Source organism: Uloborus diversus, unplaced genomic scaffold, assembly GCF_026930045.1.
Source record: "Uloborus diversus isolate 005 unplaced genomic scaffold, Udiv.v.3.1 scaffold_11, whole genome shotgun sequence".
Lineage (NCBI taxonomy): Eukaryota > Metazoa > Arthropoda > Arachnida > Araneae > Uloboridae > Uloborus > Uloborus diversus.
The window spans coordinates 5740108-5762458 of NW_026557765.1; positions in this window are offsets into that span (position 1 = coordinate 5740108).

Below are 22351 nucleotides of genomic sequence, written 5' to 3' on the forward strand. Positions count from 1 at the left end.
CACTTAAAACTCCTTGAGGAAGTTCTTCATCGATTTGAGAAAATTAGACTAAAATTTAATCCAGCAAAATGTCAATTTTTCACTAAATCCTGTAAATTTTTGGGATTTATTGTAACTCCCGAGGGTTTGCACATAGATAAAGACAAAACTGTTACTATAAATGAGTTTTACCACCTAAGGATCAGAGGTCAGTAAAGTCATTTTTGGGATGTTGTAATTTTTACCGTAGACATATTAAGAATTTCGCAAAAAGGGCTTTACCTCTTACTAATTTACTTAGAAAAGATACTCCCTTTGTTTGGGATAAAGCGGCTCAAGATGCTTTTGAGGATATTAAGCAAGCAATATTAAGCCCTCCTGTGCTAGCTTTGCCAGAACCAAATGCACAGTTTCAAATCACCACAGACGCTTCTGCTTTGGGTATTGGGGCAGTTCTTGAACAAAAGTATCAAAATGGGGAAGTAAAACCATTATATTTCTACTCCAAAAAGTTAAACCCATCTCAATCAAAGTATAGTGCAACTGTTTTAGAGTTTTTTGCTATTTATTGTGCTTTGTCTTTCTTTCGGGCATTTCTAATTGGCAGGAGGTTCAAAGTGTTTTCCGATCATAAGCCACTGAAAGGATTTCTCTCAAACAAAAATCCTTCCTCTAAAATTCTTAGGTGGAAATTAGCATTAGAGGAGTTTAATTATTTCATAGAATACGTGAAAGCCAAATTTAACGCGGTCGCGGATCACTTATCAAGATGTGTGAACGCAGTAACCATCGTTTTCCCAAATAACACCGAGCTAATACAAATGCAAAAGGAAGATCCAAAATTAATCAAAATTATCCATGCACTAGAAAAGAATGAGAGTGATAGATATCCCAATTATATATTTAATGAGGACAATGTCCTAATTCACGTCTCACCACGCAACAATAGATCACCAAGGAGGGATCCAAAACACCAAATCTGTGTACCTCACTCGCTCAAAGCAAAAGTTCTCGAGTCTGTTCATTCTCAAGTGGGAGGTCATTTGAAATTTTTTAAGACTTACAACAGGTTAACTGAGAATTTCTTTTGGCCCTTCATGTACAGAGATACAAAAAATTTCCTAAGATCATGTACTACTTGTTTGTCTAGGAGAAACGCGTTTAAAATACCTTCTGCGCCATTACAACAGGTAGATCAGAGTGAGTCACCCGGAGAGAAATGTCACATCGATGTTTTCGGTCCATTGAAGACTACTCGGGCAGGTAATATGTATGTGCTTTCTATGATTGACGCATTCTCTAAATACATACACCTTGCTCCCCTATCAAATTTGAGAGCGCACACAATCTCGCAAACTTTTTTCGAAAACTACATAGTTCATAGAGGTTGCCCGCGTGTTCTTATAGCCGATAACGCAAAATATTTTTATTGTTCTGAATTCTCAGATTTTTGTAAGACTCAGGGTATTAAGAAAAGACACATCTCTGCGTATTCCGCTCACGTCAACGGAAAAATCGAGAGGACAAACCAGAGCCTTGCAAATATCCTTGCAGCCTTGTCTTCTGACAGTGAAGAATGGGACACTCAGTTACCTCAGACTATGTTAGCTATGAATTCCGCGGTTCACGAAGTCACTCAGGTCTCGCCTTTCTTTCTTGAACATGGCAGGGATGTTCGGCTCCCATATACACTGGGGAACGCACCAAAATTTGACACACAGTCAAAGTATATAACACACCTAATTGAGTCATTGGATAAAATTTTTCCAAAAGTATTACATAATTTGAACGAGCAAGAGAAGAAAAATATAGATAGAAGCAGACTAGGTCGAAAAGAGGAATGTTACAATTATCAGGTAGGGTCGCTTTGTTTTGTAAAGAACCCAAATTTAAAGAAAAATATTTCTGCTATGTTGAGACCCAAATATGAGGGACCATACAGAGTTATTGAGAGATACACAAATGTTAACTATAAGGTTAGACATGTTGAGAATACAAGAAAAGTGTTAAGGGTCCATGTCAATAGATTAATTCCTTTCACCCAGAGGTTTAGCTATTTACACTTGACAGGAGATGAAAACATTATTCAGGACACACAGGTAGAGAAACCATGCGATGTTCAGCCAAGTAATTTGTTAAGTGATTCTCATGATAGAAACGTATTAGAAAATCATCCGCAAAGGTATAACCTAAGACCGAGGTAGAATTTTTGCCCTTTCGTTGATACGTTTATCATTCATTCATTCATCCATTTTTTTTAAAATTGTAATTACGTTTTTTTTCCTCGCACATGTGCATGCTCATTAATTTTAAGTATGGCAGAATTGTAAACATGTGAGGGATTGACAGATAGGGATTTTGATTTCATCGAGCTGGCCACTTGGTGTTGTCTTGGTCAATTTGTCAATAATCTGTTCATCGTAGGTAGGAATTGATCACAAGGGCCAGGGGTTCAGTTTTCGCCTCCGCGTGGCAGGTTTTCCTTAACTTGTTTAATTAAATCTTCCTTCCAAAAAAAAAAGTCAACAGATGTTTTTCATTGTTTTTATTATTAATTGCAAAATTAGTAGTTTTCCTTTAAAAAAAAATCGAATACTCTCACAATAGCATCCAATTGGATATGGTTTACAATGTTAGATTTTTTCTACAATGTTAGATATTTTTAGTAAAAAAAAAATGTACTGGAGAGTAGTGGGCTTACCGTGGCAAAAGTCAGACATTCAAAAAAAAAAAAAGGAAATTCTCACTTGCAGAAAAATAGTGAGAAGGTCACCTATGTCTTCAAAGTTGAGTTGTGAGTCTCTTGGATTTAAAAGCAAACTTCCCATTACTGCAAATTTTGAACTGTGAATCTCGTCGAAAAGAATTTTTTTTGTGAATTGTGATTTCCATCTGCCCAGCTCTCTGATACAGAAGCCATATCGACCTAAATATAACCTGGAGCAGCATTGTCATAGTGTAATGCTAGATTAAAATTTAGTTCACTATAGCGAGTGCTGCCGTAGAAAGTGACACCAACATCAGCGCAGAAGTATCTTCAGTACCTCTTGTAGCTTATTACATCCGACGAACTCTAGTTGCTCTACAGGATTCTATGAAAAGACTGGTACAAAGGTTACATTTCCTTGGTTCTTCAAAACGAGTGAAAATACTGAGATCTTTGAGCGGACTTCAGACAAATTCACTCTGTGCTACTGTGTCCACGTTGAACTTTTCACATAAGCTAGGCATTATGTGGGTTTCCTTACTATAATAGTGCTGATGTTCCCTCAAAGCACATGATGATGACATTTTATGGAGAAGAAAAAAAAATGACTTTCTCATCCACAGATTTTGAACTTTATTCATTTGTATTTTAATAATTATTTGTTAACATTTTATTGCATGACATATTCCAGAGAAACTTCGCTTGAAATGTACTTACAGCATTTTGAACTATTTTGTATTATGTGTAACCAGTTTCATGTTGAGTGGTTATTTTTGAAAGGGGGGAAGAGTGTGGCGGAGAAATCCGTATTTGAAGTAAGTTTCAGGGGAACCTCGATAGATGGCGCCAGCAGCTAAGGAAGCACACCAAACTGATCAGGGGTTTGCCCCCCTACACAGACCCCTTGAGAGAGAGTCGAGGGTGTGAGCCAGGAGGTCTCGAGTAGTGCGTCTTGTGTGTTGGTGACCGGCTGCTCTCATAGCATGGAGTTCCAGCAGAATGATGCCGAAGGTATTCCTCCGTTGAGTTTTGGGTAAGTCCACACTCCCTCTCCTCCCAGAATCAGTGTACTGTATTTAGTGACAAAATAAATTGATTATTCGCCAGATTTAGCTTTAGCGTAACTGATAATTTACCTGTGATGGCAGGAGCTAACATCTACACAACGCAATCCTACGGATAGTCCTCCATCACACTAGCTTTACTGGGAAGTTGAAAAAATCAACTTGGAAGGGCCAGTGGCGGATACAGCGGGCGGGCAACCGGGCATTTGCCCGGTGGGCCGGTCATGCTTGGGGCCGATCAACTAACAGCAAAGTCTTTCGGGCCTGTCTACTAACAGCAAAATGTAAATAATGCGCGGATGTGTTTAGAATAAAGCAAATTCGCAAAACACAGCCTCAGCTCGTCTTTACGCATGGGCTAAAGTTTGCGGGTGGAGGGAGGTAGGGCCGTCACCATAAGGGGGGGGGGGTGATTTCTGAAATGGGGCTGCCCAGGGCCTGATTACCACACAAGCTGACTAAGCCTAGGCCTGCGGTCCCATAGGAACATGTTCCTAAGGGGCCTCACATTTTTTAAAGAATTATGCATAGCATTGCAACGATATAAAAAATGCATGTATTTAAAAATATATATATATATATATTATGACTTATAAATTGGAAAAAAATCTTCTTCAAAGGGGAATTTTTAATCATTCTGCCAATAACGAATTTACTTGGCCACGATTAAGAGGGGGCCCAAAGGGGATTCATAAATGCATATAAGTGATTTATACATAATTGTGTGATTACACAAAGAGGCCTCCAAAAGTGCACTCGTGCTTTAAGAATGTAAATCAAACACTGCATAGTCTTCAGAGGGCCTCCAAATTAATGTGGGCCTAGGGCCTCCCTTTTAGTTAGTCGGGTTCTGGGGCTGCCAATATATTTTTAGTGGTATAATAAAAAATAAATGACTAAATTAAAAAAAGAAAAAAAACAGGGAATCCTTAGCGGTCGTAAAAAGTTAAAATACTTTTGATCTCTTTAACGCTTTTATTTATAAATGACAATTCACAATTGCTCTTAAATGCAACGTACAACAAGGGCCGACGTGAGGTCATGTCAGCTTAGTTGGAGAATAGGGGACCGGCTCGGAATTGAACTCGTGTGCAGAGGGTAAAATATCCTAATTGGTGAACGGTGTAGAAGGAGGCTTGTGAAAAAATTGACCTTTGTCATTTTCCCCCGGATCCGCTTTTGCTCTCGGCGACCTTGTTTATAACAATTGGAATAAAAGTGACAAAATATATTTTTCCGTAAAATTATTTAAAAATATGCAATCTTAAAATACCATTAAGGAGTATCCAGTTTCGAAAATTTGCTGGAGGAGGGTATTCGAACCTCTCCCATTTTTTTAACATTCTCAAAGATGGTCTAAAACTGTTTTTAAATTAACAGTATCAAAAGTTTTCTGAGAAAGTGCCCCGTCCCCTCCTCTCTCTCGGCATCATCAATGAAGAACGTTTTAAATCTCGTTTTTAGTGCTTAAATTTCGAAAATTTTCCGGGGTGAGCCTCCCGAAAACTCCTTTTCCTAACATCACTGAAGGTCAGCAAAAATTTCGTTTCTGGAACTTAATTTTCGAGTAACTGCCGGTGTCCTAGTCTTTACCAAAAAAGGCTTTTAACACTTCAATTTGAAATTTTTTTACTGGATGGCGTTGGAATCTATCTCGACTAAAAAATCACCAAAGATCTTCTAAAACTGCGTTTTTAGAGCTAATATATTTTTAAAAATTTCAGAGGAGAGCCCCCGGAACCGCTCTTTATACCATATACTCGAAGATAATTTAAAATTCGATTTTTGGATTTCCACTTCTGAAAAATTTCAGCAGGAGAAAACCTGAACCTACGCTCCCCTAACATTACCAAATATTGTCTAAAGTTGTTTTTAAAACTACAATTTCGAAAAATTTCCGGGGGAGAGGCCCCCCGGACCCCCCTATTTCACACCAAATGTTAATATTTCCATTAAGTTTGTATTGCTAATACTTTAATGACTCCCAGAAAGCACACACGCACTCTTTCTCTCTCTTTGTATTGATACATGCGTTTGAAAAAAATATTAAGGGACTGCCAAACTCGTACCCGACCCTTCTCACCAGGTTTTTGATCTCGCATCGAGTCTGGGGGTCGTCAAAATATGGCAGTATAAAAAAGGGAATGTTTATGACAGGTCCCAGTACTGTGTTTGTGTTGAGGGACCCATCACGTTCTAAGACGGCCCTAGTCTTTCACCTATGTGAAAATCGCTAGAGCAGTTTCATATAACAGGGTAATTAAGTTACTTGTTATGACTGCAGATACTATTCAAGCAGTTATATCATTAAGGAAATATTCAATCAAGTTCCGGGCATTATAAAAATACTTAAATGGACAATTACAATGACAATTTCCCCCCAAAATAAGGTGTAGCTAATACTGTATCAATTTGTTCACCATTAAAGCGCAGAAGTGTTCATTACTGTTAAATTTTGTTTAAATATAACATATTTAGTTGTTAAGAATAATTTTCTCATATTTAAGTTATATCCCAATCGTTAAGTAAAATTTAATATCTATAAGAGCTATGGGGCCGCTACTCCTCCTAATGCCAGGGCCGATTTTTTCAACCAATCCGCCACTGGGCATGGATGATATTCAAAGAAGCAACTGTGGCGTTTTTATTTATTTCGCAACCTGAATGTTACATAGTAGTACTACAGTTCTGTTCCACTAGTAATAGCGTAATTGTAAATGAAGCAAGGAAAGAGTTGTTTGTGACAAAAAAATCGGGCACTTGAAAGTTTGCCACCAACAAAGTATTGCGTAGTGCTTTCCAGGCTGAACACATTTGGGGACAAGCCCACAAACATATTATACGTGCACCATCTCCAAGTGAATAGGGTTAGATGGCAGCTGAAATGGTCAGAGTTACTGGAAATTTCTGATTTGTGCACTGAGTTCATTAAGTGCACCTGCAAAATCTGCAAAAACAAGTGTAGCTGCAGAGGTGCTGGTCTGTCCTGCACACTACTACGCAAAAATTAATGCGAAGAATGAAGCAGTGTTTTACTAACGACATATTACTAATATTTTGGTACATATTTGCATTTAATATTTTTCCTATTTTTATATTGGTACTTTAAAAAGCACGTAATCTTTTTTGTAAATAATAAAATTAACTTCAAAAAAAAAAAGAACCAAAATGAAGATTTAGCTTATTTTCAACATAAAAAACGAAATCTGTGACCTGAAAAACCTATAATTCGATACAAAAACCTCTTTTGTACGACATTTATTAAAAAAACTCTAATATGGGTAGCCATTTTGAAAAACGCCGCCATCTTGGATTTAAACGGTTTTTGAAAGTGCCTCTGGGTCTTAATTTCATTTTTTAGTCATAAACAACATTCCTACCAAGTGGTTTCTTCTTATCATAATTTGCAGTTTTCCATCGGTTAGCGACCCCATTAACTAATATTTTTATAACAAGTGGCGACAGCTTGTTTTGACATTCAATTTCTGCAATACTTCAAGGTCAAATGCCAGCTAATCGCATCAGGATCTCATCTAATCTGTCTTAATCCTGTACCGAGCTGTTATACCTCAGCTCTTTAAAAGTTGTTTCCTTTCTAGTGCAGTTTCAATGCAGGGAAAACAAGTGACGATCGCTTCTGTACGTCACGTTTTATTTAATGCATCACGTTTAAAATTTTTCAAACATATTTGCATACTAGCAAAAATACCTGGCGTTGCCTGGGTCAGTAATAATTATTAGAAAAAATCGTTACTTGCTTTTGTTTTCTGTTTTAAGTAAAAGAATTTAAAACACATCTTTTTGACGTGATTAAAAATAGAGTTTCTTCCTTACCCATAAAACTAAAATAGCAATAAGTATAAAAACAAAGTAGTATTGATTTAGAAACGAAAGCACTATATTTAAGCATATACAAATTTAAAAAACATGAAATTAATCTTCTCATGTTTAAAAAGATTAATCTGTTGATACTTTTTTTTTAACATGGAGTCTAAAACCTTCTCTGTATGGCTAATGAAGTACGAAGTGATTAAAAAAAATGTAGCTGCGCTCGTAATCCCCTTATACTTGCTTTAGTTATTTCGGGAAATTTCAATCATTGTGGCTCTTGGTGCGATTTTACCGAATTTGCGAAAGTCGTTTCGAGGTACCTTCGATGATGCTCCCCCATTCTTTCCTTACTTTGTAAAACGATATGATATTAATTTTCGTTACAGAGATATCGTCGCCAGATGCTGAGACATTTTTGGTCACCATAAAATGGCGCTAAACAGTTTCATCCGAAATGTTACCAAAATAAGTAATAAAATTTGGTGATTGTTTGAAATTGTGCAAAAAGGAAAATTAATGGAAGTTTTTGTGCTGTTTATGGATTTGCCTAATTTAGTTGCTGGATTATTTAACACAGTAAAAAAAGTCTTTTGAAAATTCTTTGATTGGCGATATTTTGTTTACATGGTGAAAGCTGAGAAACATTATGACGTAGTCTTCGGCTTCAAAAACAGCAACGTTGAAAAAACTGCCAAATGCATCAGCTACGGAAATCTTTCTGCAAAAATTTTGGCGATCTGCTGGTTGTTTGGATAATGAGTAAGTGTTCAATTAGCATAAATAATAATAAAAACCATTAATTACTTTAAAGTTCCGTTTAAATGGAAAATCATCAGCCAAATCATGTATTATTTGCCAATCTTGTGCAAAAATCTTACTTCAAGATTTGACTTGAGAAAAGCCTTGAACAATCACGAAAAGCAAAGAAAGTCAACAATACAACAATTGTCGCTATCGACAAGGAGTTGAGATGATACACTAAATACTGTATTGAGTTGAGGAAAGCCTTCGAACATGGATCTAAAAAGCTCATAACTCGTTTTTTATTCTACTTAGAAATTTCGAACAGGTGCCATCTTCAGCAGAAAAATCAGAGCTTTCGATGGACATATAATGTAAATATGTGCAAGTATTTATTCATCCCAATATTAGAGTATTTATACAAAAATTGTGTTCTATTGCCCCCCTAAGGGGGTTTTGCCCCCCATAACGGGACGAAAACTACCCTATGTGTTATTCTGATGCATAAGCTATATTATTGTAAAGTTTCATCAAAATCCGTTCAGTAGTTTTTGCGTGAAAGAGTAACAAACATCCATACATCCATCCATACATCCATACATCCATCCATACAGACAAACTTTCGCATATATAATATTAGTAAGATTTATTTTATTATTTTCGTATTTCAGTTCTGGAACTCGATGCTTACCATTTTCGGGAATGTTCGCTCACGGAATATTAACAGTTCTGAATTTGAGCTTAATGTAATTAAAGTAAGCGAACTGAATCCCACCCTGAAACAGGGAGCTTACTTTCCCCAAAAGCGCTTTCAGTCGTTTCTAATAAATATGAATGCGTTCCAGCTTTTTTTTTTATTATTATTTTGTTAATTGAATCAGGATTAATCAGGAATTGCTTTTTTCCTCACTCGAACAAAGGGGATGTTGCTCTGAGTTTTCAGATTACCATGACGACGATTGTTTTTAATATTTATTTAGAGAGCGAAATTTGTGTCGTCATAGTTACAAATCGTCTGCGGTTTGATTTAATTCATATTTTTTTCAGGGTTGACTCAAGCAGTCTTTGCATTTATTTATTTATTTATTTGTAATATTACGTTTTGTCAGGAAAAAGAAACCCATATAGATTAACTAAAACAGCAAAACTTGAGATAAATACAAAATTTCTAGATTACTAATACTCAACATTTATGATTGATAAGATATAATAATAAAAAATATATATAACGTTATACGCTGTAAATAAGCTTTATGATTGGTGGATATCGGCCATGTAATCTTTCTCTTTATTACCGCTTCCTAATTACCTTTTTTTTAAATTTTTTTATGGGTATACGCCGTATTACCTATTTTACAAAATCACCGGTTGTAGTATGACGGATGCAAATATTTTGGTCATTTCCGTTCCAATTCCACCTGTAAAAACAAGAAACCCAACGAGTAGGGTCTTATCTCAATTCGTGTTTACGAAAAACATAATTTGAATTCAAGGCTTTAAAGTGCAAATGAATGCTCGATTCTGGAATTTTTTTTTTTTTTTTTTTCATTTTTTTTAGGCGTGAAAAGATTGCTCGACATTTTTTCGAAAAGTCAAATTTGTTTCGGATGAGGGAAATGTACGAAAACTGTGACCGTAATCGTGACCATAATCGTGATCCATTCCATAAAGAGTCCAAAAGATGGAAGATGTCTGGGGAAGAGAAAGGTATACTGTTTTGATTTTTCAACCTTTAAAATGTTAGATATTTTGAATTCTAAAAAACTAAAAAAAGTAGTCAAATGTAATATTTTAAAAATTCCAATCTAATTGCTTTTCCCTCATGCTCCGTGATGCTAAATTTTCTTTCAAATACAAAGCGTGAAAACTACGATTGACTAAATATTTGACACGTGTTTTCGACTTTCATTGCATGGTACATACGCTTGAAGTAAAAATATCTCTAGTACTGTCTAACCACGGATTGTATGGAAAGGCAAACATCCGGTTTACACGCGGAAATGGAATCATCTATTAGTTTTCAGGGATGTCAGCTTTTGCAGATGTATGTTAGCCTCTAAATTAAGCAGAGTCTCATTCAAATGAGCGGAATACGCGCATCAAATTTTTATTTCTCCCCTTATTCAGATGGAGTCGCCTTAACTGGATGTTTGCCAATTCCATACAATCCGTGGTCAGACAGTAGATGGAATTGAAGACATTCTTCAATTAAGTAAGTGAAGTACACTCAAGCCTGTTTTTTTTTTTTTTTGGCGATGGATAAGGACCGCATAAAAAAATTCATTCATTTTTCCATTCTTCATTTCATTTCATTCTTCATTCTTCTTCAATTTTCATTATTCAATTAAGTAAGTAAAGTACACTCAAACCTGTGTTTTTTTTTTTTTTTTTGCGATGGATAAGGACCGCATAAAAAAATCGCCCAAAACTTCCCGAGTGGCTATAAAAATAGTTTGTAACACAATCAATATATATATATATATATATATATATATATATATATATATATATATATATATATATATATATATATATATATATATATATATATATATGCGGTGGATAGGGACCGCATAAAAAGAGTCTCACGTAGAAAACAACTCAAAAACTTTACGATGTAACTAGGAATCGTTGTTGTTGTTGTCTTGTCCATGAAGTGCAAAGAAAAGCACTAGGTTACTCCGAAGCTGTCGAAGACAGCCTCGGCGACCTCCACAGCCTTTTTCGAAAAAAAATCAAGTCAATTCTAAGAATTGTTTCTTTTAAAGGAATTCAAGACACGACGGCTACTTTGAATCTTTTCAAACTTTTTATAATCTGATTTTCAAATACGTATGCGAACTTTTTAAAACTTTTCCTTTTCATATGTTCTTATTTTCAACATACAAAATTTTTCAAAACGTATAACCTTTTTCCTTCGCAGTCGGAAAACACGCAGACAACATGTAGTAATCTGGTTCAAAACCACTTTGGTCATTCGAAGTACCTACCTCGCACTCGTTTTGTAAAAATACATAACTTTATGGATTATTATGTCCCAATTTGCTTGAAATTTTCACAGTGCACAAAAAAAAAAAAAAAAAAAAAAAAAAAAAAAAAAACCGCACATAAACAAGTTTGTGTGTATATAATTAATACTTTTAAGGATCAAAGAAAAAGGAACTGTTTTACATTTAAAAAAATCTAAGGAATTAAATCTGAATTAGGTTCTGGTAGCAATAAATCTTCTCTTCCATATTCTTTTATGTCACTACTAGTGGTACTCGCACGGTTTGCCCATAGTAGAATATTAAAAGGTCATTTGGTTTACCTGTATATTTACAAATAATGGATGATGAATTTTTCGCCAATTTGCCAATGTTAATTTGCTCGCCCTTTTTATGGTAAATTACTCGTCCACGTTATGGCAATTTGATCGCCCACGTTATGATAATTTGCTCGTCCACGTTATGGTAATTTTCTCGGTAAAATGTTGTTAAAGTTGAAATAGAAAAAGAACAAAATCGAATTTATGAAAAATCACTTCGAGGTGCTCCCCCTATGCTACGAACTAATTTTGTCCCAAATTTCATGAACATCGACCGAACGGTCTAGGCGCTATGTGCGTAACAGACATCCAGACAGATATCCAGAAACACAGACTTTCAGCTTTTTTATTAGTAAAGAAATAACTCCGAAATAGCTATTCTATATTACTAGAAAGTCGCCCGTCATGGTATGACGGGTGAAAATTGCTTCTACATTTGAACGAAGCCATTGCCTGTTTGGGGATATTTTGATAGTTGAAATTTTAACCTTAACACCAATGGCTGAACCCTAAAAACTCCAGTAGATAGCGTCAATTCGCAACTCCAGAGCTCGAATACGCTACCTTGCGGTGATTAACAATACTACCGAAAAGGGTAAAACATTCCATTCCACGTGTTTTCTTTGGGGTAAATCACAGGCTTCAGACAGTTTGTGGTGTAATGTAATTTCAGAAGAATAGAAAAGAAAGCTTCCCACATACACGATAAAAAATTACTGTCATTCACAAATCGTCAAAGCAAGTTATAAGTTACGGAATTTGTTTGTTTTACGTTTTTAATCCGCCATTAGAAAGTGGCTGCAGCACCCCCTATAGTTTATTGGAGTTGCGAATTGTTTAAGTTCCTTTGTTTTCCTAAAATGAGTCTTACCAGTAAAACTGTTAAGTTGCCGGATCGAGTTCAGCCTTGTCACAATAAAGTTTTTCTATGCATGTTAAACATTACGGAAACATATTATTAAATTATCATGTCGTGGTGCGAGTTTCATTGTTGAAACACGCGGGTTACTTTAACGTCAGCTATTATTTATATGAGGATATATGCGAACATTAAATGCAGTCAAAACTAACTTCCTAAATGATAGAAACAAACTAATTTTGAAACTAATGCGTTTCCATTTAAAACAGTGCTGCCCAAGATACGGTTCGAGGGCCAAATGTGGCCCGCGAAGCTGATCACTGTAAGACGTTGATTTATTAAATTATTACTAATTACTAATTAAAAAAAACTGGGAGCCTTCCAAAACAATCGATTATCTACATTCGGTACTACGAACGATTGTTGCAAACTTGACGTCATATAGACAGAAATTCTTTCCTAAAAACAGTTGGAAACTTCCCGTCAATAAAATAGCATGCTGTGTCATAACAACAAATCTTGGTTTCTAATTTTTTTTCCCTTTTCGATTATTTTCTCGTTATTATTTTAAAAAGATTTAAACATATTTTAATTTTATGTGTGTTCTGTTCCGCGAGATTTATCTTAGTTTAAGGTGCAGCCAGCGAGTAGAAAAAGGTTAGACAGACTGTTTTAGAATGACGTGTTTTATTACTTCTACTAGCTGCGTTGCCCGGCTTTGGACGGTCTACCTCGAAAATAAAAGTTGTGTCAAGTGACGCGTGTTCAACAATCAGGCTGGAACAAAAAAAAAAAAAAAAAGAAAGAAAGAACAAGAAAAGAAAAAATACGTAAAATCTTGCGGCAGATTGCTGGAAAATAACAACCAAAAAGGAAACATTTTAAATCCCTCGATTACAGGAAAAGCCTGAAAACAAGAGTCATAATTTTATTTGTTCATATTCGAGAAAAAAAATGGCTACAGATATTTCTTCTCGCTGCAAATTTCAATAAAAGCATTATTACGGAAAGTTGAGATAAAGCACTGAATAATAATTTGAATTTAGGAAAGCATTAGAAAAATAGGGATTTTATGTCGAAATCTAAGTATCATAATTTATAGTTTTTAATTGATATCTCCGCTAATTATTATCGGAGGATTATGTGAAAGAGCCAAACATAAGGATGGGAAAATTATGAATCTATCGATACCTGGTTCGGTTGGCAGTTCACTGTTGCTTGGGAGAACTAACTCGGACATAGATAAATAGGTACATACGCTCAGTTTTTAATTATATAAGATTTTGCTGGTAATCTTATATTTTTCAAAAACTAAATTGTGTGCATTTGAGAAAAAGAAAAATACTATTTCGAATCAACACATCACTTGTTTTCTGCGGATGTCTATACCTAACTTTTCAGAACTTTCTAACCAACCTGTTCTTAATTTATTACAGGACTAAGTTGTTCCATTACTCTCGATTTATTTGCCCTTTTCCCTATTTCTTCCTTTTCTACTGAGTAATTTTTGTAAATTTTTCAATTTACGAGAATTTACATTTGTAAGAGTCATTTGCAAATTTTTCAATGTGATTTCTAGAAATTATTTGATTGATTTCTATACAGTTTACGTTCATGTACAAGAGCTCATTCTTCAAAGTTCAAAACTGACATTTTTTGCCAAAAAGTTTTTTTTTTAAATTTATTTTTTGTGTTGCTTATACATTGATCATACATAAAGAAAAAATGATTTAAAAAATGCTTTGAGAAAAAAAATAAGTAAAAAATTAGCCAAATATATCTCCCTCAGAAAATGAAACACTCAGTTCGTTATTGATAAATAAAAAAATTGATTTCGATAGAACAAACGGTGTTTTCAAAATTCATTATCAAAAGTAAAATTTTACTATTTTGTGCCTTTTCTTTTTAATAATAGTTTACGAAATTAATTATTTTAATGCATGTTATCAGTGCTGAAGGGTAATTAAACATTTAGACACAACCCAGGTACTTACCGTTGAGTTGACAAAATGCCGCTTAAAAGACTGTTCCGATCTGTAGGAGGATCGTGGAACAAAATTGTTCGACAGAGGACTACTGTTTAAAAGAGAATTTTTATGATTCATGTCAGAAATCATCGTGGCAGGGGTCAGCCTCCACGCGAAGCCCTCGTTCGAATGAAAGTTTTCTCACCTGTTCTTTTTCGAAAAGATGCGGGAGAGGTGTTGAGGGATAAATGGGGGAGGGCATTTTTTTATTGTATTATCTTCTTGGATGTTATGCGATAGACCCGAGCGCATGATCTTCAATCAAGAAGGTTTTTGATACTAGTGTGTCTGTTTATCGCCATTCTTGGCGACATTTCGGTATGGTGGGTTATTTGTACTTCAGTAAAGTTCTCTTTGAATAGTATCATCGAGAAGAGATAAAATGGAAGGAGTGAAGATTTTCGTTCGTGAAACAAAGACACCAAATCACGTGATAGATTTTAAAGCAGAGCATTGGAGGAAATCATGTTTCTTTAGTTAGTTTCATACGAAACGTGTCAACCATTCGTCGTTGTTATGTCACGTGACTTGAGATCTTTTCTCAAGCTTTTGCTACGCCAGTGATTGGACTTGCTGCGTCCATTTAGAATTCCTGCTCTAAGAATAATAGATTAAGCGTGTATATCATAGATTAAGCGTGAAGCAAACGTACGTGTTGTAATATTTGTACAGTAAGATGTAAAATATTATTGATTATTGTGTCTGTTTCCCGGAATCAGCTGAACGTTGCAATAGTCAAGGAAAAGAAAGAGTAAAAATAGAATATTTATGCAATAAGTTTAACTTCAATGCTACTCTATTTAACATCAGTTAATTATGTCACGAATACCTTTTCCGTTTGCAAGCCACGGTATCTTTTTTGAGCAATCACGATTGCTTATTGTTCTCACTTGACTGTTTTTGGCGTTCCTTTGATTTTTCCCACCGCCACCCTCCGCACCATCACTGTCGACGGGCTCCTCACGATGCTGCACCTCTAGCGAAAGACGTCTCCAGGTTGCATCCACGTCCTACACACACGCGTATACATACACAACTACACTCGTACACACACAAACACATACACACACATACACCTACACACATACACCTACACACACATACACCTACAGACATACACCGACACACACATACACAAACACATACACACATACAAACACATTACACACACACAAATACCCACACATTCATGCCTGCACACAGACACAAACGCATATGCCTACACACATACACATACGTCCCCCCCCCATAGACACAAACACACATGCCTACACACACATACACATAACCCGTACACACACACACACACACACACACCCCACACACAAACACACACCCCTACATACACACACTCGTGATTGCGAAAAACATAATTTGAATTCAAGATGTCAAAATTCAAATTATTTTTTTTTTTACTTGGGATAATTTAGTTTTTCTTTTATACTTTATACGCTTCGTTCATTTTTAATATAATCTGACCTCCGTGTCTAGTCCACTATCCCTTCTGCACAGTTACGAATATTATACTCAGGATCGTACTTGTTTCTGTAAAAACGTTTGCGAGCTAACTTCAGCTTTTGGGTAGTTATATGGGTGGAGAGTTTCACTAACAATAGCCCGTGATTTTACACTTTAAACCACAGAACTCTACACAATTTAGTTACTGTTAACAACTTTTTGAAGAATTATTTCCGATTTTGCCACACGTTCTATGTTTGAAAAATGTAACTGTGCAGTTAAGGCAACAAAAGTCTATTTTAGTTGATTTTAGCGTTTTAAAGGTAAAATCGATGGATCCTGTTTTGGTTTAAATAGTTCTACATATTTTAATAGCGCAAGAGCCTAAATTCTCTGCACTATGCGTAACTAGTCGTAGTCTGAAAAGCGTAAAAATCATGGGAATAGTGTAATGGCTCATTTAGGTGAGTGATATGTAGCTACAGCTTCGCCCAGAGTCAAACGAGATTTTTTCTAAATTAAATACATAAATAAATCAGAGCTATAGTGTTGTTCCTGTTTTAATTTTCAGTTATTTTTCTCCCTCCGCCCCCCCCCCTTCATCTTTTTATGATGTTTTTATGTGGCAAAAATAGTTTCTGCCTCGACAGCTTAAAAATGTGCGCATACGGCATGTCACTTTGACACTGTTGCTTTCATTGTAGTTTTATAAATTACGAGCAAACTATCAATGGGAGAGCAAATTAACATAGCAAATTGGCGAGAAAGTCATCGTCCTTTATTTGTAACTAGTGGTACCCGCACGGCTTTGCCCGTAATAGAAAAATTAAAAGGTCTTTTGGTTCGTCTGTATATTTACTAATAATGTATGGGGAATTTTCTTGCCAGTTGGCTTGTACCCATGTTACGGTTCCACGTTATGAAATTTCGTAATTTACTCGTCCATCTTATGATATTTTTGTTCTTAAAATTGGAATAGAAAAAGAACCACATCGTATTTTCGAAAAATTGCTTCGAGGTGCACACCCCCATGCTACAAACTAACTTTGTACCAAATTTCATGAGAATCGGCCGAACGGTCTAGGCGTTATGCGCGTCACAGAGATCCAGACATCCTCCGAACAGAGAGACTTTCAGCTTTATTATTAGTAAAGATCAACATTATTGTCTTTTTTTACCGAGTTCAAAAGTTTTTCAACAGCTGCAATAGTTTTACTTTTTCTTACATGTTTTTTAATCATATAGATTCAAAGAAATAAATTTATGCTGACACATCCACACAAAACACTTACATTCACTACAGTAAAACGTTGTGGAGTCATTTGTTGGATTTGGCAGTGCCAAATTTTGATACATCAAACTAGATCTGGCAATACAAAACTTATGAAAGACGGATCCACACAGAACGCCGACTTAGACTGCAGTAACATTTGGTGACGTTACGACTAATTTTGATCCCCCTCCCCCCAGTGGCAGATCAAGGGGGGTCATGACCCCCCTTAAACTTTAGACCACAGTATCCGTCCACATTGTGTTCAAACAGTTTATGAATAAAATGTAAACGATTTCAGTAATCTTTTCAATTTATTAATTATTTTTAAAAGTAAATAATTGAAATATTACTTCTTTTTAATGCTTAAATTAATTAGTAATGTTTATGCCCTGCCTTATTCCTGGCCGATTTGGTGCTTTTTATTGACACCTAAGCAGTTTCAGAAATTCGTGCCCAAACCTGTAGGTTCGTTCATGGGGGGGGGGGGGGGTCAATCTTTAGCATGTCCCCCCTAAAATGACAGTGTACATCCGCCCTTGCCGCCCCCCCCCCAGCTCCTCGCTTTTCCGTCATCGAGCAGAAATCTTGGACTGCTCACTTCAATAGTCAGACGACTCGGTTTTGTCGCCAAATCCGGGCAAACCTTTTTTCCTGGTCTCCGGGGAGCAAGTCTCGCTAAACGGGATGAAAAAGCTGTTAATGGCGATCTCTTGTTTGGTCCGAGTCGCACCTCCCTCATTAAGACAACTCTACTCGGCACGGTGGCACGTGCTCCGAGCATTTCTTTTCGTGACGGCCACTTTTATTTATTTATTTTTTTTTTTTTATTATTTACGCCTTTCAATTCCTTCCGTGAAAGAAGGTCTTTTCCCAAGGCCCTTTGATGTTTACGTCAGAACTTCCGCCATTTTTGCTCTCAAGTCTTTTGCGTTGTTCTTGCTGTTATGCAATCCTCATACATATAATTGCCAATGATCGAGTAACGCGCGTGTTTCAGCAGTGAAACTCGCTCCACAGCATGATAATTTGATAATGTCTTTTGGTAACGTTTAACGTGCAGGGAAAGGTTTTATTGCGACAAGGCTGAACTCGATCCGGTCACTTAACTGTTTTATTGTTAAGACTATGTCATTTCAGGGGAATGAAGTAATGAAAAATGGGTCAGCAATGAACGCTATCTACTAGAGTTAGGGTTCATTCACTGGAGTTAGGGTTAAATTTCAGCAACTAAATATCGCTAAACAGGCAATTGCTTCGTTAAAATGTAGAAGAAGAGAAGCAATTTTTACCCGTCATACCTTGACGGGCGTCTATCTAGTCTTTACTAATAATAAAGCTGAAAGTCTCTCTGTCTGGATGTCAGGAGGATGTCTGGATCTCTGTGATGCGCATAGCGCCTAGACCGTTCGGCCGATTTTCATGAAATTTGGCACAAGGTTGGTTTGTAGCATGGGGGTATGCACCTCGAAACGATTTTTCGAAAATTCGATGTGGTTCTTTTTCTATTCCAATTTTAAGAACAAAATTATCATAAGATGGACGAGTTAACTACGAAATTATCATAACGTTGAACCGTAACATGGGCACAAGCCAATTGGCGAGATACGAAATTATCATAACATGGAACTGTAACATGGGTACAAGCCAATTGGCGAGAAAATTCACCATACATAATTTGTAAATGTACAGGCAAACCAAAATACCTTTTAATTTTTTTTATTACGGGCAAAGCCGTGCGGGTACCACTAGTTATTAAATAAAATTCAGCTAAATATTCAAGGAATCGGGGTCGGGAGTTGGCCATTTTCCTACTAACTTCGTAACCCTGGTAGAAACATTTACGCTTTGAATGCATTTCATTTTGATTCAGTGATATTTATCTTGGACTTGCGTCAATGTTAAGTCTACAAGATATGTTAAATTTTTATTATTAACTTCTTTTCCATTTCTTGAAACCAAAACTTGAGAATATATTCAGAATCTCCGCATTTTTTTTCCAATTTTTTGGTGGTAAAAAATATGCTTTCGTGTTGTTGTTAATGTTTAAAAAAAATTGAATTGGTCAAAAAAAAAAAAAAAAAAAAAAACCTTTAAAAAAGCTGTATTTAAAAAAAGTTTTCTATGCAACCTCTTTATCAACAATCGTTAATGTTAAACAAATGTGAGTTGCTGCAAAAAAAAAAAAAAAAAAAAAATTAAATAGCTGAATCCAAAAGATATTCTGCTTACATTATCTTCATCAAGAGCTTTTTCCCAACAAAATTTGTTGGAGGCAAATGTTTTTTGAACTGTCCAAAATTGAAGGAAAAATTGTTTAACCCTAAAAGTAAAATATGGGAATGAGAGGTCCTCGCCGAGATCTTTTGAACAAAAAAAAAAGCTTGTGCGAATCGGACTATTCAATCAAAAGTTGTTTGGGAGGACTGACAAACAGTCCCACGATTTTTCCTGTCTCAAAACCTTACATGCAGTTCTTTAATTTTTCTGTATTTATTTAATTTGTACTTTTGTTTTTAGCGATATTTTTAGGATGCATTAAACCTTCTTTCATGCCTTTTTATTATTCTCTCTCTCTCTTTTTTTTTTCCTCTTGCAGGAAAGTTGGCTAAAATGCAATAATTGTAGTCTTTACTAATGACAAAGTAATATTCTATGTCTCTGGATGTCTGGATCTCTGTTACGAGCATAGCATCTAGTCTAGACCGTTCTGCCGATTTTCATGAAATTTGGCACAGAATTAGTTCGTAGCATAGGGGTAAGCACCTCGAAGCGATTTTTTGAAAATTCGATTTTAATATTTTTCTATTCCAATGTTAAGTCCATTTTACAGAGCGAATTACCATAGCGAGCAAATTAACATAGAATATTGGCGGGGAATTCACCATCCATTATTTGTAAATTTTCAGGCGAACCAGTAAATGCTCTTTTGATTTTTCTACTGCGGGCAAGCCGTGCGGGTGCCCCTAGTTTTAAAATAAATTGATTAATTTGAGATGAAATCATTTTGATACCATTCATTGATAAATAACACTAACCACTATTACATTAGCCGGAGTCTAACTGCATTTTTATTTATTTATTTATTTATTTATTTATTTATTTATTTATTTATTTATTTATTTATTTATTTATTTTTTTTTTGTTACAAACGTTAGAAGTGAAAAAACGCAAAAAAAAAAAAAAAAAAAAAAAAGAGCAAAATTGAATTTAAGAAGAAAAAAAACACTGACTAATTCTCCAAAGCATTTTTTTTTCTCCCCGAGTTCCGTGAAAATTGTTTTTAAAAGATTCTAACACAGATGCAGCATGTGAACACGAACAGTGCAGACAAACATGCTCTTATTTTTATTTAGCACACACGTTTGTAAAGTTCATTTTATTGGACCAAAAATGGTAGTTACGTGTCAGTTTGTCTCCTAACGGATGTTCTAATTCCTACATTTCTGTCTCTTAAAAACTTCTATTTGTGTGGGAAAATAAATTGAAGTTGACGAGTGCCTTTAATTCCCCGATTTGTGACCAGTTCAGCGGAATTTTCTTTTCTCCTTTTTTTTTCTCCTTTGAAGAAAAGCTGGTTCTCACGTCCCGTTTTAATTTAAGGTACTTTTAAAGGACTGAGGAAATACATTAATGTTCCGTAAGTGGAAAGCGGTTAAAATTGGTAGCGAAACGTTTCAACCAGATCTGTAGGTACTGTACAAGAAAAGGAATTCACGCCCAGACCCATGTTTTATTCTAAGGTATCAAACAGTGTTAGAAACAAGAAGTTCCGTCTAGAACTAAACAAGCCTACTTTTCCGTATAAAAATTTTAAAAAAATAAATAACGAACAAATAAAATAGCAGCACCTCTTAAACAAAGCAGCTAATACACTATTTCCCATTAAAAATAAATTCTTTAACAGCTTTCAAAACGAAAAAATAATGATTAAAATTAATAAGCTCATTAAAATAAATACATCATATCAAAAAAAAAAAAAGAAAAGAAAAAAAGACTGATCGACAGACATTTTTCCCCATCTCAATACCCTACTTTCCAATTTTTAATTTTTCGATGTTTATTTATTCTTTTTTTATTTTTGACTTTTTTTTTTTTTTTTGTAATATTTTCAATATGCATTATGCCTTCTTTTATGCTTTTTTCGTCTTTCTCTGACTTTTACATGACGTCAATATCAAAAGTTGCATTTTGAGCAACTTTTTATATTGATATAGATTATGATATATATATATATATATATAGATTTAGAAATTTATTTTTTTTTCCTGAAATAAAAAACATTAACTAGATAGTAAAGGAAGATAGAAAAACACGTACTTATTAAGTGCGCCCATTCTAAAAAACACTTTCTTCAAATATTTTATACTTTAAATCCTACGTGTGCTGCTAAGTGTTAGAATTTGGAGATATAAACTGAAGTATCACACCTGTCAAAAAGAGTACAGTTGAGTTGTTTATTGATCGGTTCGTCTCCATCCATCAAATAGATTTAAAATTCTTTTTGGCAGGTGAAACTTTTTAGGCTCCGGGCACACGAATTTTCTCTCTTTTTTTTTTCTCCAAGAGGTTTTAGAAATAACGTGATTCATAATATAAATTAATTTCAGACAGAGTAAAGAACACTGGAAAAACAGTGACTCATTCTATAAAGTGTTCGTTATGATTGTACTGTAATTAGAGTGTCAAATTCAATATCAAATTTCATGTTGATGTATCCTCATGTACATAATAACGAATTCACTGATCGAGTAACGCTGTTTCAAAACTTTGAACTCCTTTACGAAAAACAATCCTGATATAAATAATAGCCGATGATCGAGTAGCCCGCGTGCTCAGGGCCTGATTACCACACAGGCCATTTAGGCCTGGGCCTGGGGCCCCATACTCCTAAGGGGCCTCAAATTACTTATGCATAGAATTACAACTATGCAAAAAATACATGCATTCTTAAAGTAATAATTAAAAAATGATGACTTTTTAGTTAGAAGTGAACTTTCTTAAAGGAGAATTTTTATTAATTCTGCCAGCAGCGAGTTTACTATGTCACAATCATGAGGTGCTCCAAAGGGGACTTATGAATGCACATGATAAATGATTTGCATGGT